This window comes from Tympanuchus pallidicinctus, unplaced genomic scaffold (genome assembly GCF_026119805.1).
Source record: "Tympanuchus pallidicinctus isolate F22 unplaced genomic scaffold, pur_lepc_1.0 scaffold1, whole genome shotgun sequence".
Taxonomy (NCBI): Eukaryota; Metazoa; Chordata; class Aves; order Galliformes; family Phasianidae; genus Tympanuchus; species Tympanuchus pallidicinctus.
This window is the reverse complement of record NW_026294618.1, coordinates 89,651,526-89,664,296: the sequence shown is the minus strand read 5'-3', so window position 1 is coordinate 89,664,296 and position 12,771 is coordinate 89,651,526. Positions and strand designations below refer to the sequence as shown.

General features: G+C 40.7%; 1 protein-coding gene across 12 annotated transcripts in view; it reads left to right on the top strand.

Annotated features, from left to right (window-relative positions):
- The window catches only part of ESRRG (estrogen related receptor gamma), a 379,159-nt gene that overhangs the window by 104,146 nt on the left and 262,242 nt on the right, over positions 1–12,771 (top strand). For 2 of the 12 annotated variants that reach the window (XM_052690371.1, XM_052690363.1), the window contains exon 2: positions 10,605–10,777. The exons of the other annotated variants lie outside the window; for them this stretch is intronic. The gene's annotated coding sequence lies outside the window, so the exon portion shown is untranslated. The remainder of the gene's footprint in view (positions 1–10,604; positions 10,778–12,771) is intronic. 12 annotated transcript variants of the gene reach the window in all.

Here is a 12,771-nt window from a genome sequence, read left to right as displayed (position 1 = left end):
CTGCTATTGACTGTAAAAGGATTAGTGGTCATGTTAGAGAGCCTGAGAAAGCAGTCTTACAGCACACATAGCATCTGATTCCTAAACAACAATCCTCCCAAAGTCAACCCTTTGCCCGAGTCAAATTTCTTTCCATCCTGGTACAAACCAGACTGGGACGACAAATTCTATCAACAAAGAAGCATGACATTAGCCTTGCCTATATTTTCAACAGCCTTTGTATTGCCATGGCAACAATAGTTTTAATTATGGAGAGCCAAAATGATAACTTGTATATCAGATGGGGCTCAGTTTTCCCTGTGGACAGAACTCTGATTAGGCATTGGAGAAAAGCTTTGTATCTTGGTTTTCCTCCCAGGCTGGATTTTATTATCTGCTTTAACAGACAGCTGTTTTGCTCACAGTGTGAACTCAGAGGGGCTGAGGCAGGCTGAAGGGCTGCTGGACCCTAGCCTTTCAGCAGATGAACTGAGCCTCCTGCTCTGGGGCAGACTGCTAGGGTACTGGTTGGGGTGTTTAAGACCCGTTGTCTCACTGAAGGACTGCTTTTGGCTTCCCTTTGAACTGATGGAGATCTGTGTATTTGAAAAAGCCTCGTGTGAAGTGATGTCTAATAATCAGCCTTGACAATGTTCAAGATTGTGCTTGAGGGACAAACAAGAAGTTCCACTTCAGTGGTAGACATGAAAAATTGCAGAGCAGCTCCACATCCAAATCCAGCTGTGAGGTGGGAAATAAATATGTCTGCATGTGTGTGTGGTAGGAAGCACATAAAAATGGCTGTCTTCACTACCAGAAAGGTATTATAACAAAAAATGTGTCTGTTACTCAGGTAACTTGTTTTAAGACAGAAAAAAAATTGATGTAAATCAGGATATTTTCTGTTATTCTTTTTTTTTTTTTTCTTTTTTTTTTTTTTTTCTTTTTTTCTTTTTTTCGATCACTCACCTGGAATTTTAATGCATTCCTTTCCTATTTGGTTGAATGGTGACCCTTGTAGGCTATGAGGAGTCTGATTCTGGGTTATGAACTTCCTCACAGTGCTTTAAGAGATGTCAGTGAGGAGATGGTTATCTCACAACTTCAGCATCTGCTCTGACACACTGACATTTTTAGAGTGTGTTCTCCCAGTTGCAGGTCTGAGGCAGCATCGTCAGGAGATTATAGCCAGAGATCATGAAATCACTGAGAATAAGAGTTGCAAGATCACACCATTAACTAGAAATTCAATTATTCAAATGTGTCTCCAGAATGCAGGGGGCTCAGCAAGCATGTAGGCTAATGTTTAGACTTGCTGAATCTCTAATCCCACTCCTTACAGTGTTAGAACAGCTTTCTTCTTTTTAAACACGAAGCTCTGTGCAACCATTTCACTGCTAATTGTACTGTTGATTCACTTATACTTTCTTCAATTTAAGAAGTCCTGCTTTTATGACTGCGATTTTGGAATTTGAGATCATAAATTAAGCCATCTTATGAAAGGAAGTAAGAAGTTTGCTGTTGTTTTTAATAAGATTTTATGGTATGTATGGCAACGTTAAGTCTGTCAGTCCCAGCTTTGCTGCACATGTGTAGCTCTGTGCTTTGAGACCCTTGAAATGTCTGTTTTTAGGACATCAGCAGGGGGCTAATGAAAAGGCTTTGTTGATTTTAACGAATTGCAAGCCACTGTAGCCAAAATAAATATAATCTGCTTTTTGGATTAGTTGTCACACATGATTTTACCTACTAACAGTGATTAAAGAACCCTGGTGGACCAGAAGCATAGCTGCTCTCTGATGACTCTTGCTAAAATAGCAATAAACAGAAGTAAATAAAGACTTAGGGCATTAGTTATCTTTAATAAACAGTGTCGATGCACATAATGGTAGGGAGAGACTTCAGAAACCAATGTCGTGTGCAGCAGTGTCACTTCCCAGTTCAGAGAAGGCCTTGCGAGAGGCCACCCGACCTCCCTGCACTCCAGTGTCTTGCCCAGACCTTCCTCTCAGTCATCCTCACCCAATAGCAGACTGCAGGAATGAAGTAGAATATGTCTAGAGAGACTCTACAGGAAAATGAAGGAAGGGTTTAATTGCTTATGTAATTATGCAACCTCTTAACCACAGTAATTCCATCCAGTTAGCAAATACAGGACCAAAGATGGTCTTGTGACTGTCCCCACTGGCACATTTTATCCCTAGTATTTTCCCAGTAATAAGGGTAGATGTGTTTCCTCATCCCATTCATGTCTGCTGCGAGAGGCAATAATTACCATTGATGCTATTGTACTACTCCTTCATACAAACTGTTGCTTTTAATCAGTGGATAGAAGAAACAAAACAAATGAAAACCAATTCTCTTTTCCTAGAGGGAATTACTTCTGTAGTACTGAATGTCAGCAACAGTTTTAAGCAGCATCGTATGGGGCAAAACCCCTTCCTGAGAGAGGCAGAGAATGGAGGAGTTTCCTAGCAGGAGCTTTTGAAATAAAATAATAGAAAAACAAAACAAAACAAAACAAAACAAAAAAAAAAAAAAAAAAAAAAGAGGGATTGCAAAACACGAGAAAGATTACTTCAGGGAAAAATCCTGCCACAACAGGGAGAGGGGCTGAGCTTTCTAGTGAGTCTTCAACTTTTATTCATCTGTCCCTAATTGTACACCCCTAGAAGGCACATGGCACTGCTCTATGAAGAGTTTATCTCTCATATGACAGCTAAAAACCTTCAAATTAATCATGTAAACATCCTCAGGCATTTTAGAATTTTATTACTCTTTTCTGATGTATGGAGTTAAATTCTTGTTCAGTGTTTTCAGTGAAGTCATGCTATGGTTACAATATACTTCTGGTTTTACAATATGTGGAAAAAAAAGCTTTGATATCATGCTCAGGAAAGGAGCAAGACCTACCATGGCACCATCCTTCTCTTGGCTGGAAGTCATTAGGAGTTTGGAGAATTGCCCAATGGTGTAATTCAAGTCTTGACTGCATATCTCGTTGGTTAAAAATAGGAGCCAACTTCAGCTCATCAGTTTTGCTAAGAAACTATTGATTGTGATTAGCAAGCTTAAAAATAATTACCTGGTGTGTTCATTGCTATCTTTGGACATACTCTCATATTCCTACTCTGATAGAAAGTATTGAGCAGCACAATAGGTTTATTTGATGACTGAGGCGTTATACTGCGCCGAGGATACTGAGCACATCTTAATTGTTCCATCTCTTGGTGACTGACACCTGCACAGGGACAAAACCCACAGGTCTTACCGAAGCTTAACAGGGAATGTAGAAGGAACTGTCTGAATCCCCTTTGTTCCCATAGAGGCTTATCCGCATTTCCAGTTGCAGTCATCATCATTACCACACAGATTTCCTTTGGCAGCAGACGGGGTAGCCCCAAACCCACAGCTACTATATCCTGCAAAGGAATGAAATGCTGATTTGCTTAGCACCCGGGAAGGAGGGATGTGTTTCACCTGGGCTTTAACCTATAGTTTGAAAGCCTGAAGGTGTTGATTCATGCGTGGTAGTGAGTTGATCCCAAACAGCTGATGCAGTTCTTGTGATAAAAGGCTGTCTGTCTCTAGAAGCTGAGACAGTTGTTGTAGGTTCTTAGATTCTTGCTACTCACAGATATGTGTGTTCTAGTGAACTGGCATCTGCTTCAGCCAGATGAGCATATCAGAAGAGTGACTTATACCTGTCAGGCTCCTACCTAGGCTTTAACCCTTGTGCACTCTTAGAAAAGCTGCTTTATTACTGTGGGCTGTTGTGAGAGCCTATGAAGAGTGACTTTTCTGCTTAAGTGTGTGTATGGGAACTGCTGAATCACAGCCTGAACCTCAGATTGATCATCTGAGGTGAGCAGGGAGTCAGCCACAGGAGTACAGGTGAAGGCAATTCACCTGTGCTGCTGCAAGAGGTGGAGCCTTTCTCCACTGTAAACTCTTGATAAACTAATACACAAAAAGCAGGTATTTCAGTAATATTTTTGAAGCAAATTGCTTGGAAAGAGCTATTTTTTTCCATTGTATTGAAAGAAGCTTACAGGCTTAAGTGTTTAAATTCAGCACTCTTTATTAACATTGCTCCAATACTTACTAGAATTTGTATGAGTTTGAAACATTTAAGCATAATTTTTCACATTTAGAAACAACTTACACAACTGTAACATTTATTTTGCTTGCATCTACCAGAACTAGAGTGAATGTTGTATAACTTTCTGGTAGCTTGAAGTAGCCTCTCCTTTGACCAGGAGACTGCAACGTTGTTTTTCTGTTTTCAGATCTGGTTGTCTTTGTGTCAGATACTGGCATGACTACAACTACTGCTCCTGAACGTTTCACAACACTTTTGGGAGAGTGTTATTACCTTAAACATATCACTGGCTCATGAATACTGAGTGCCTTTCTGTAGCACTTTAGTGAGGTTTTGGTTCTTTTTTGATAGAAGAGCCTGCTTTGGAGTGAATCTACTAATAAATATAACAAATGAATGAACTTTTCAGATGTAAACAGGAAATGCTGGCACAAAACTAGTTGGGGTCTTGGCCATGGAGAGTCTGAGCTAGTCAGAAGTCTTCCCACTTATTTTAAATGCTATATGAATACAACTGTTACACAGTCTGTTATTGGCTAAGCAAGCAGTGATCTTGCACAGTTGCTTTCTGCATTATGTTTAACGCTTCTTGGCAGAAGCAGTGAGAAACAAGAAGAAATATTTGTGCCTGCCTGTAGCTGATCGGTCAGAGTAAACTGCAGCTAGTATGGCAATAATTAAATTACTTCAGACACATGGAAAGAGTGAAAGGAATAATAATAATAAAAAAAAAAGGCACAGGGCAAGAAAAATCACAAGGGAGGTTTCTTAAGGATAATTTTATTAAAAGTTCATGTTTGAAGTGATGTCATCCTTTTCATTCTCTGGATTCAATTGCCTTTCTGAAGCTTTGTCTAGCTATTCTGATGTGCAGCAAAAAATATTACATCAAAGGTGAACGTTTGAATCCTGGCTGAAAATAAAAAAGAGGGTAGTGGGACATGGAGGGCTGGGGGGAGAACCCCCAAATGGCTAGAAGTTCTTAAAAGTAAGATATAAAAGAAAATAATAATTTCTGTCCCCTGACATATAGTTCAAAAAGTAGCCAGGAGTTTGAATCCGGTATGTCACATTGCATACAAATGAAGAAACTGTCACCATCAGTTCCCTTTGAAACCTTTTGATCTGATCTTCTGTAGTAAAGGGCATGTGACTTGATCAGGGCTTCTTCTCTGTTACATAGCCAGAGACCTGATCTACTGAAATACCTGTGACAGGTTTCTCCACTTAACGGATAGTATCCTTATCTTTTTTTCTTTCTCTCCAATGCTTTTTCTTCTGGTGGGTAGTGGGTAGTTTTGCCAGGTGCTTCATTCATCCTTCTCCATCCAGGAGAAAAAAGATTCCAACTTTTAGCAGTTCCTGGCTAATGCTCCATATTATGTTTTCAGTAATAGGCTTGTAATTGCTTTCTTTCTGTTTGCCAAATTGATTTTTTTGTTTGTCTGGGTTTTTGTTTTTTTTGTTTTGTTTTGTTTTGTTTTGTTTTTCCTCAGAAGAGCAGGAAAGTGTAAGAGAAATACTTTGTAAAAGCAGTTTGCATTGAACTCAGATTTATTTCAAAAACACATGGGAGATATATTCTGATAATTTAATTAAGGATTGTTTTGTTACTCAGTACCTTTAAATGGATGACTGGAATATGTATGTACAGTCAGCAGTACAGGGGACAGTAGTGGGAAGAAAAGATATTACAGACCTCTAATACTTCTAAAAAGAACAATTTCTGTGGGATGTTGATTTTTACTTTTTTTTTTTTTTTTTTTCTTATGAGCTGTATTAGTTTATGAACTTTGGTTGAGATTTTAGTCCAGAACCACTGCAGTCAAGGAAGATTTTCCTTAAGAGCTGTCTTCTGCTACTGTGGCAATCAATAGCAAACTATTTTGGACTCTTCTGTGCTGTGGGGCAATGGAAGAAGGAATGAAGGAGAAACTGGTTTATTCTTTTCTGACTAAAAGCCAAACATCCTTCAGCCCACATGTTGTCACTGCTGGCCTTGACAAAGAGCTGCTGGCTGAGGATGGCCTTGCTGAGTTCCATTCTAAAATGGGTGAAAGTTAACGGTCAGTGTTTGCGCAGGACAAACACTGGACTGGGTCACCTCTTTCAGCCTTCAGCTGATTAACCTGTGAGTATGCCATGCAGTGGATTGCTCTTCAGGAGAGGCTCAAAGATTTATAACTTTGTTGGGGTGACCAGTTTGGCTCTAGGCTGCTGGCCTGAGCAGGCACTGTTCCCTCTGATACTGTAGGTACACAGATGAGGTTCTACATATATGGGCAGCATATATGTTCATGGGACTGCTGTCACCAGCACGTGCCTAGTGATGATAGGGGCCAGGAAAAGGTGTGGAGCCAGCTTGTCCAGGAGCTGAGGCTGGCTGGAGTGGCACAGTATGTTATTTGCAGTGCCTCCTACTGAAAGCCCTTTCACAGATAGAACCGTCTTGTTCTTCAGTGATGCATATCATCTGTCTTAGCTATCAACAAGGGTGAAAACTCAGTTTTCCTAACATGCCACGGGAATATACATTTAATATATAGCCCTTAGTATGGGAGAGACATAGACCTGTTGGAGTGCATCCAGGAGAGGGCTGCAAAAAATGATGTGAGGGATGGAACGCCTCCCCTGTGAGGACGGGCTGAGAGTGCTGGGGCTGTTCAGCCTGGAAATTTGATAATGGCATTTCAGTATCTAAAGGGGGACTGTGAGAAAGAAGGGGATAGACTCTTCAGCAGGGTTGTTGTGATAGGACAGCAGGGAATGGTCCCAAACTAAAAGAAGGGAGATCTATATTGGATATAAGGAAGAAGCTTTCTGCAATCAGGATGGTGAGGCACTGGCATGGGTTGCCTGGGAAGGTGGTGGATTCATTGTTCCTCGAGATGCAAAAGGTCAGGCTGAATGAGGCTCTGAGCATCCTGATCTGCTGTAGGTGCAGGTCCCCTCATTGCAGGGCATTTGTACTGGGTGACCTTTAAGAGCTCCAATTAAAACAATTGTATGAATATATTCTGGATGCTTCAGTCCTGGATTGCAATTGGTGAGGCATGGGGACACCAAGAGCTGCTACCTCTGTGTGGCTTGGAGGTGCTCATAGGCCTCATCCCATTAGGGATGGGAGTGCCCCTGCAGGCAGCTGGCCAACAAGAAGGCCTACTGGAAGACAGACACAGGTATGGCTGGAGATTGGTCTACCATTGCAAATCCTCTTCACCTACCAGTGGGAGAGGGACAGGGAACTTGATGGTTTCACTCATTCTCTACTGAAGAATGAGTATGCAGGGGAACAGGATGCTTAACACTCAGTGTGAGAGATTAGCGGATCCAGAAAACCACCCATTTGCTTTCAGGGCTTCCTCTGCAATCAGCATAATTTTCTCATGAGGAGAGGATTTTGCTGTAGAACGGAAGGTTGTGGAATGGAGTGTTTACAAAGCGAAAAATAATTGCATTTATGGACTGGGAGTCTGAGACCTTTTTGGCCCTGATCACCTGTATCTGTCTGCTTTGCATACAGGAGGCAAGTTATTGGATAGTTTAAAATGTTGGGCATTTTATAATAATAATAATAACAATTTAAAGATTTTCCCAGCTGTTAAAGGATGCAGTTTTTCTTTCATAAGCCATTATGTATGCAAGACCAATTGGTAAACTGCAATATACTGTTCTGTAATTATTCTCCCCTGTAGCTTTAATGAGGAGATCTGTGCCCAGTTTGATGGAAGAATATTCTCTGCCGACAGCTACACTGAAAATCAAGACAGGTGTAATCTGCTTACTGTAGTCTGTGAATCCTCACCATGTGGCTGTGTTATCTCTAGTGCATGTTTATAGGAAGATGCTTGTAAAAGGATTTAATTTAATGGAATAATGGTAACTGACACTACGAAAATGAAGGGGCTCAAATATTATGGTGAGGAGAGTCATAAATACTAGAGTAGATGATAAAAAATGGAGATGTTATGTATTTTAGTTAATGCCATATGAAAGGAAAATACAAATTAAGCTGTGCTATCTACTAAAAGAAAATGCGTTCTTTATTACTAACATAGTCTTAGGACAGACTTCAGAGAAAATGTATCATTTTGGAGGTATGTACCCAGTCTCCCAGTTACCTGAGCCAAGGTACTTTTCTTCTGGAGCTCTGCTTTTCTATGGTTGTAATCTTAAGAGCAGAATGCCTTTAAAAATCAGGTATACTGCTGAGCCATAGCTGAAACCTATGTGATGAAAGGGTAAACTGAGACTTTGCTTAGGAACCAGAGTGGTGGGGAGGCTTCATTGGGACACCTGTACAATTCTGTCTCTATTTCCTTATGTGTACAGTGATGATACCTAAACTATTTTTAGAAAAGCATCCAAATAACTTATTCTTCTGAAACCTGTTGACAAACTGCAGTACCTTCTTGCAAGTAACATCTGCACAGTATTGCTCTTTTGGAAAGAAGGATATATTTAGGCAGGAATGTGGATCTAAATATTATTTTCAGGGGTGGGGCCATGGGTGTGATTTAATTCATTATCAGTTATTCTTAATTGCCCAATACTGACATACATCTAACACACTAGAGAGTTTAATATCTGAAAGACTACTTACCATCATTTTTTCTCAGCAGTCCATTTGTAAGTGTTGGGGAAGATGATGCAGTGTCAGTGCTTCAGTACTGTGCTCATGGTCTTGTACAACTTCTGTCCTTGAACATAGTGTGTGAATGCACTGAAGATGGCACAGTTACTAGCAAGAACAATACCAAGTTTTCTGCTCCTCAGCAAATTAATTGAAAGCATATAGAATTTGAATATCGTGTGATGTTTCTGTACTTTTAATGTTAAACTTTCTTTAGTGTTAAGGTATGTGCATCTAAATGATTATCCATACTGAGGACAGTGAAAGAACAGGATCTGACATAATGCTACTGCATCAGGCAAAATATACTTAAAAAAAAATATGGAAAAGCACTTCTGTTGGGGAAAGATGGGAGTTGAGCATTGCTGTTAATTATTCTTATTATGCTGATCTCACTCCGATTTTGAGTCTAGTGACTGCACTGACAAAGAAGCAGCCTTGATTTTTGCACATATGTTACTGTTCCTTGTAAAACTGGGCTCACAGATTGCTCTCAAGCTTTTACTGTTCCTGTAGAACGTTTCCATAGTTCCAGCAGTTTGATCACAAGCACAGCGTCTCTCCTAATGCTGTGCAGGTTGATAAAACAGTTGCCGAGCTGGAGTCCCCAAAGAAATTATTAATTATCTGGTTAATGTGCATCAGGCTGTGGGAGTGTGAGATTAATCACCAGTGCTGGGATGAGTTGCTGAAGTGGATTTTGGTTTTTCGTCTCCTGTCACTTGGTAATGGCTTTTCCTTCCTTCACCATCAGGTGAACAGGTGTGGAGATGCTGTATTTTCATTTTCCTGTAGTCAGGAACAGCCGGTGACCAGGAGATGCCTTTTTCTCAGTCCTGCTGCATGAGCAGTTTACAACATGGAGCGCTCCCTGCTTCAGATGTTCCAGCTGCAGGACATGCTCCCGTGGCACAGGACTGACCTGAGCCTTCCCAGAGAAACACTCAAACCCCTGAGCATGGGAAGGAGCCCCAGGGTTGATTCTTCTGTATTCCCCGGTTCTCCAAGGAGGTGAATTATATTTGGATGTGAAATTGCAACTTGACTCCTATTTTGAGCGTATTTATAGTATTTTGAATTTCTCAGTGAGCAAACATTCAGCATGCCTCCTTTGTTTAATGTAACAAAAGGAAAATGTGCTTCTGTGAGGTAGCTTTTGAACTTCTTTGCAGGGCAGGCACAGAAGAAGGTTCTAACGCAGCAATTACCATTCTCAAAGCCATTGTGTTGCATAAATATTCGGCTGTGGAAGAAGTTGGGCTTTTTCAGTGGTGGTTTATCAGTGAGGGCATTTGTGCAGTATTGCAGCTGTGGTCCTGTCTCTTTTGCTATTACTACCCCACAGCAGCTGCACTCAGCTTGTGCAGCAAAGCCCTGATATTCCTCCAGAGGTCCTTACTGGATAGCATGTGCTTCCGCAGCTCAGTGCACTGATGGAAAACTGAGGAGGACTTTAAATCTTACAGCTGTGATGCTATGTGGACCCTTTGAACAGGAAGCTGTGACTCTATCATAGCATCAGGACCATAGACTGGAAGCAGTGCCTGGTTTAGTGAGTATGAGTGAGGAGAGAGAGGGAGACGAGGTGGAAGGAGCTGTGTTGTATTCATCTAAAACAGTTTGCCTGAGGTCGGGGGAGCATCTCCTAGTTGAGAAAGTAAGAATCTCTGAACAACCATACAAGAGTCAGTCATCACAATAATGTGTGCTGAGGGATAGAAGCAGGGACAGAACCCTTCTCCATTTGTAAAAGGCTTTCATGCCTAGCTAAATAATACTGCCTCATTCTCAGACTATTACTAATGTAATGTTATTTGGGTTACTTCATCAGCTCCAGCGTAAGTGTTGCTTGGTCTTCATCAGCTTATGATTTCTATTCCTATTTGACAGGGCTAATGTTTTCTCTCCTTGGTAAACAGAGAATTTTTTACTTCCTTGCCACTTCAAGCAAGCGGAGCTGTTCTTATATTTGAGGTCACCAGGAACTACTCAGTCACTGAGCTCTTGTACTATCCTGAATCCCTCCACAACTAACGGAGATACCTTGGGAGAAGAGAATAAAGGTATGAGGTGATAGGAGAACTTGCCTTTCCCACCAGTTGCACGCTCCAGGCTGCAATCCCTGCTCAGACCCACAGTGACATAAATATCCACTTGTTTAGCAGCTATGGTACAACTTCACATTAAAAATGTGGATGACCTATTTGTGTTTGAAAACCCCTTGCAAGCCAGTCAGCATGGCAGCATTGGGGTTTAAAACTTAAAGTCTTCAGGGCTCCAGGTTGAGTATTTGCATCACTGTTGTTTGGGTTTCTGCTCCTTGTAGAGCTTCCTGAGCTCAGTGTGATAAGTAAAAGCACGTTTACTTTGCTAAGCTCAGCAGATCCCAGCACTGAAGAGATAACAGTGGAAAATGGGACCTCTAGGAGACAAGAAATATTTCCCCGCACTGGGAAGCAGGTCACTGTTCCTGTATGACTTTGTTAGCACCATGCATGTGTCTAACAAAAGTTGGCATGAACACACATGTACACATCCACAGTGTGGCGCAGAAGTGATGCAAGAGTAGTGTTTGTAAAACTCAGTGAATGTATGAACCATAGGGACATTAAGTCCGCAGTCTCTCTACAGTAGCTGTTGATTTTTGCTTAAAAATAAGTAAAATTGCAGTTTTTCAGATGAGTAAGTTGTGCAAATCCATGCCTAATTTACATGTACAATCACCTTGACTGCTTGTACAAATCAGGTAATTGTGCATGCAAATAGCTAATTAGCTGATCTCCTGATGCAGACTCAGGATCTGTAAGTGTACACTAACCATGTAGTTATCATGTATCTGCCAACAAGTTCTATGGAAAAAAAAACTTTGCCCTGACAACTGTTAGCAGATGCGAAGGGTTGCTTTTCTTTTTTGCACTGGGGTGGTGTGACTGGTGGTCACAACTGTTACTGTGGATCAGAACTGGGTGGGGATCTGAGAACATTTGAAATTACCAGAGAACTTTCCTTTCAAAGATGCAAGCTAGCATTCCTGTTGCATGTGATGCAGCATGCTGCCAGTGATGGATCCTGAGGCAGGCTGCTCTACCCTGTGGCATGGGGTTGCAGGGGCGCCCATCTTATAGCGGTTTTTCTATCTGAGCTCAGTGTCATGGTGGTTTTGCTATAGAACTTAAAACTCTTCCTTGAAGAGTTTGAACTTAACACTCTTCTGTGAAGAGTGCTTGTACGTGCTGCCCTTTCATCTTTCCTAATGCACAGAACATTTCAGATTTTAAAACCATTTGCCTCCTTCTGACTTGACAGAAAGAATTTATTGGGAAAGTATTTAAAAGGAGGGTGAGTTTTCTGATTTTATTTATTAGCCCAACTTAGAGATCTCTTTCTTAGCATTTCAATACTAAGCAAAAATAACTGAACAGGTTGAAATGCGCAGACTGTTAAAGTTCTGGAACCACATGAAATGACACTGAAATAGGAATCTTCCCTAGGAATTTCAGGAACATCTTTCTCCCATCTTTGTGGAGCGTGTATTTCTATTATTTTTATAGCTGTTATATGATGTGAGGGGAGGAGAATAATTCACTGTAGTAAAGGCTTATTTTTCAAAGTGTACCCATTTGTAGAAACTGGTTGGAAGTTGCCATTAAATTTTTAACATCAACATTTTTGGCTTCAAGCTGGCTGCTAACTAGAGTGTCCTCTGGATGCAGGTATGTCTTGAACTAACTTAATAACTCAATGTGGTTTTCTTATTTATTTATTTATTTTTTAATAAGGAACTTAAAATAGCGTATTAGATTTGAGGCTTATCTGACATCTAAACTTCCTTTCTTACAAGTTTAATCTGAAACCAAGATGAAATATGCCAATACAATGCAACTTCGAGGATTCAAATCCTAAGCACGAAGTCTGTATCCAGGGCTGTGCAATGATAGTTAAGTCTTACACTTTGGATATTCATACAGTTTTCACACATATTTGTGGTAAGTCAAGGTTTTTCTTACTTGGAGGATTCTATACTGTGTCGAGGAACAATAAACTAGATGCTGATCAC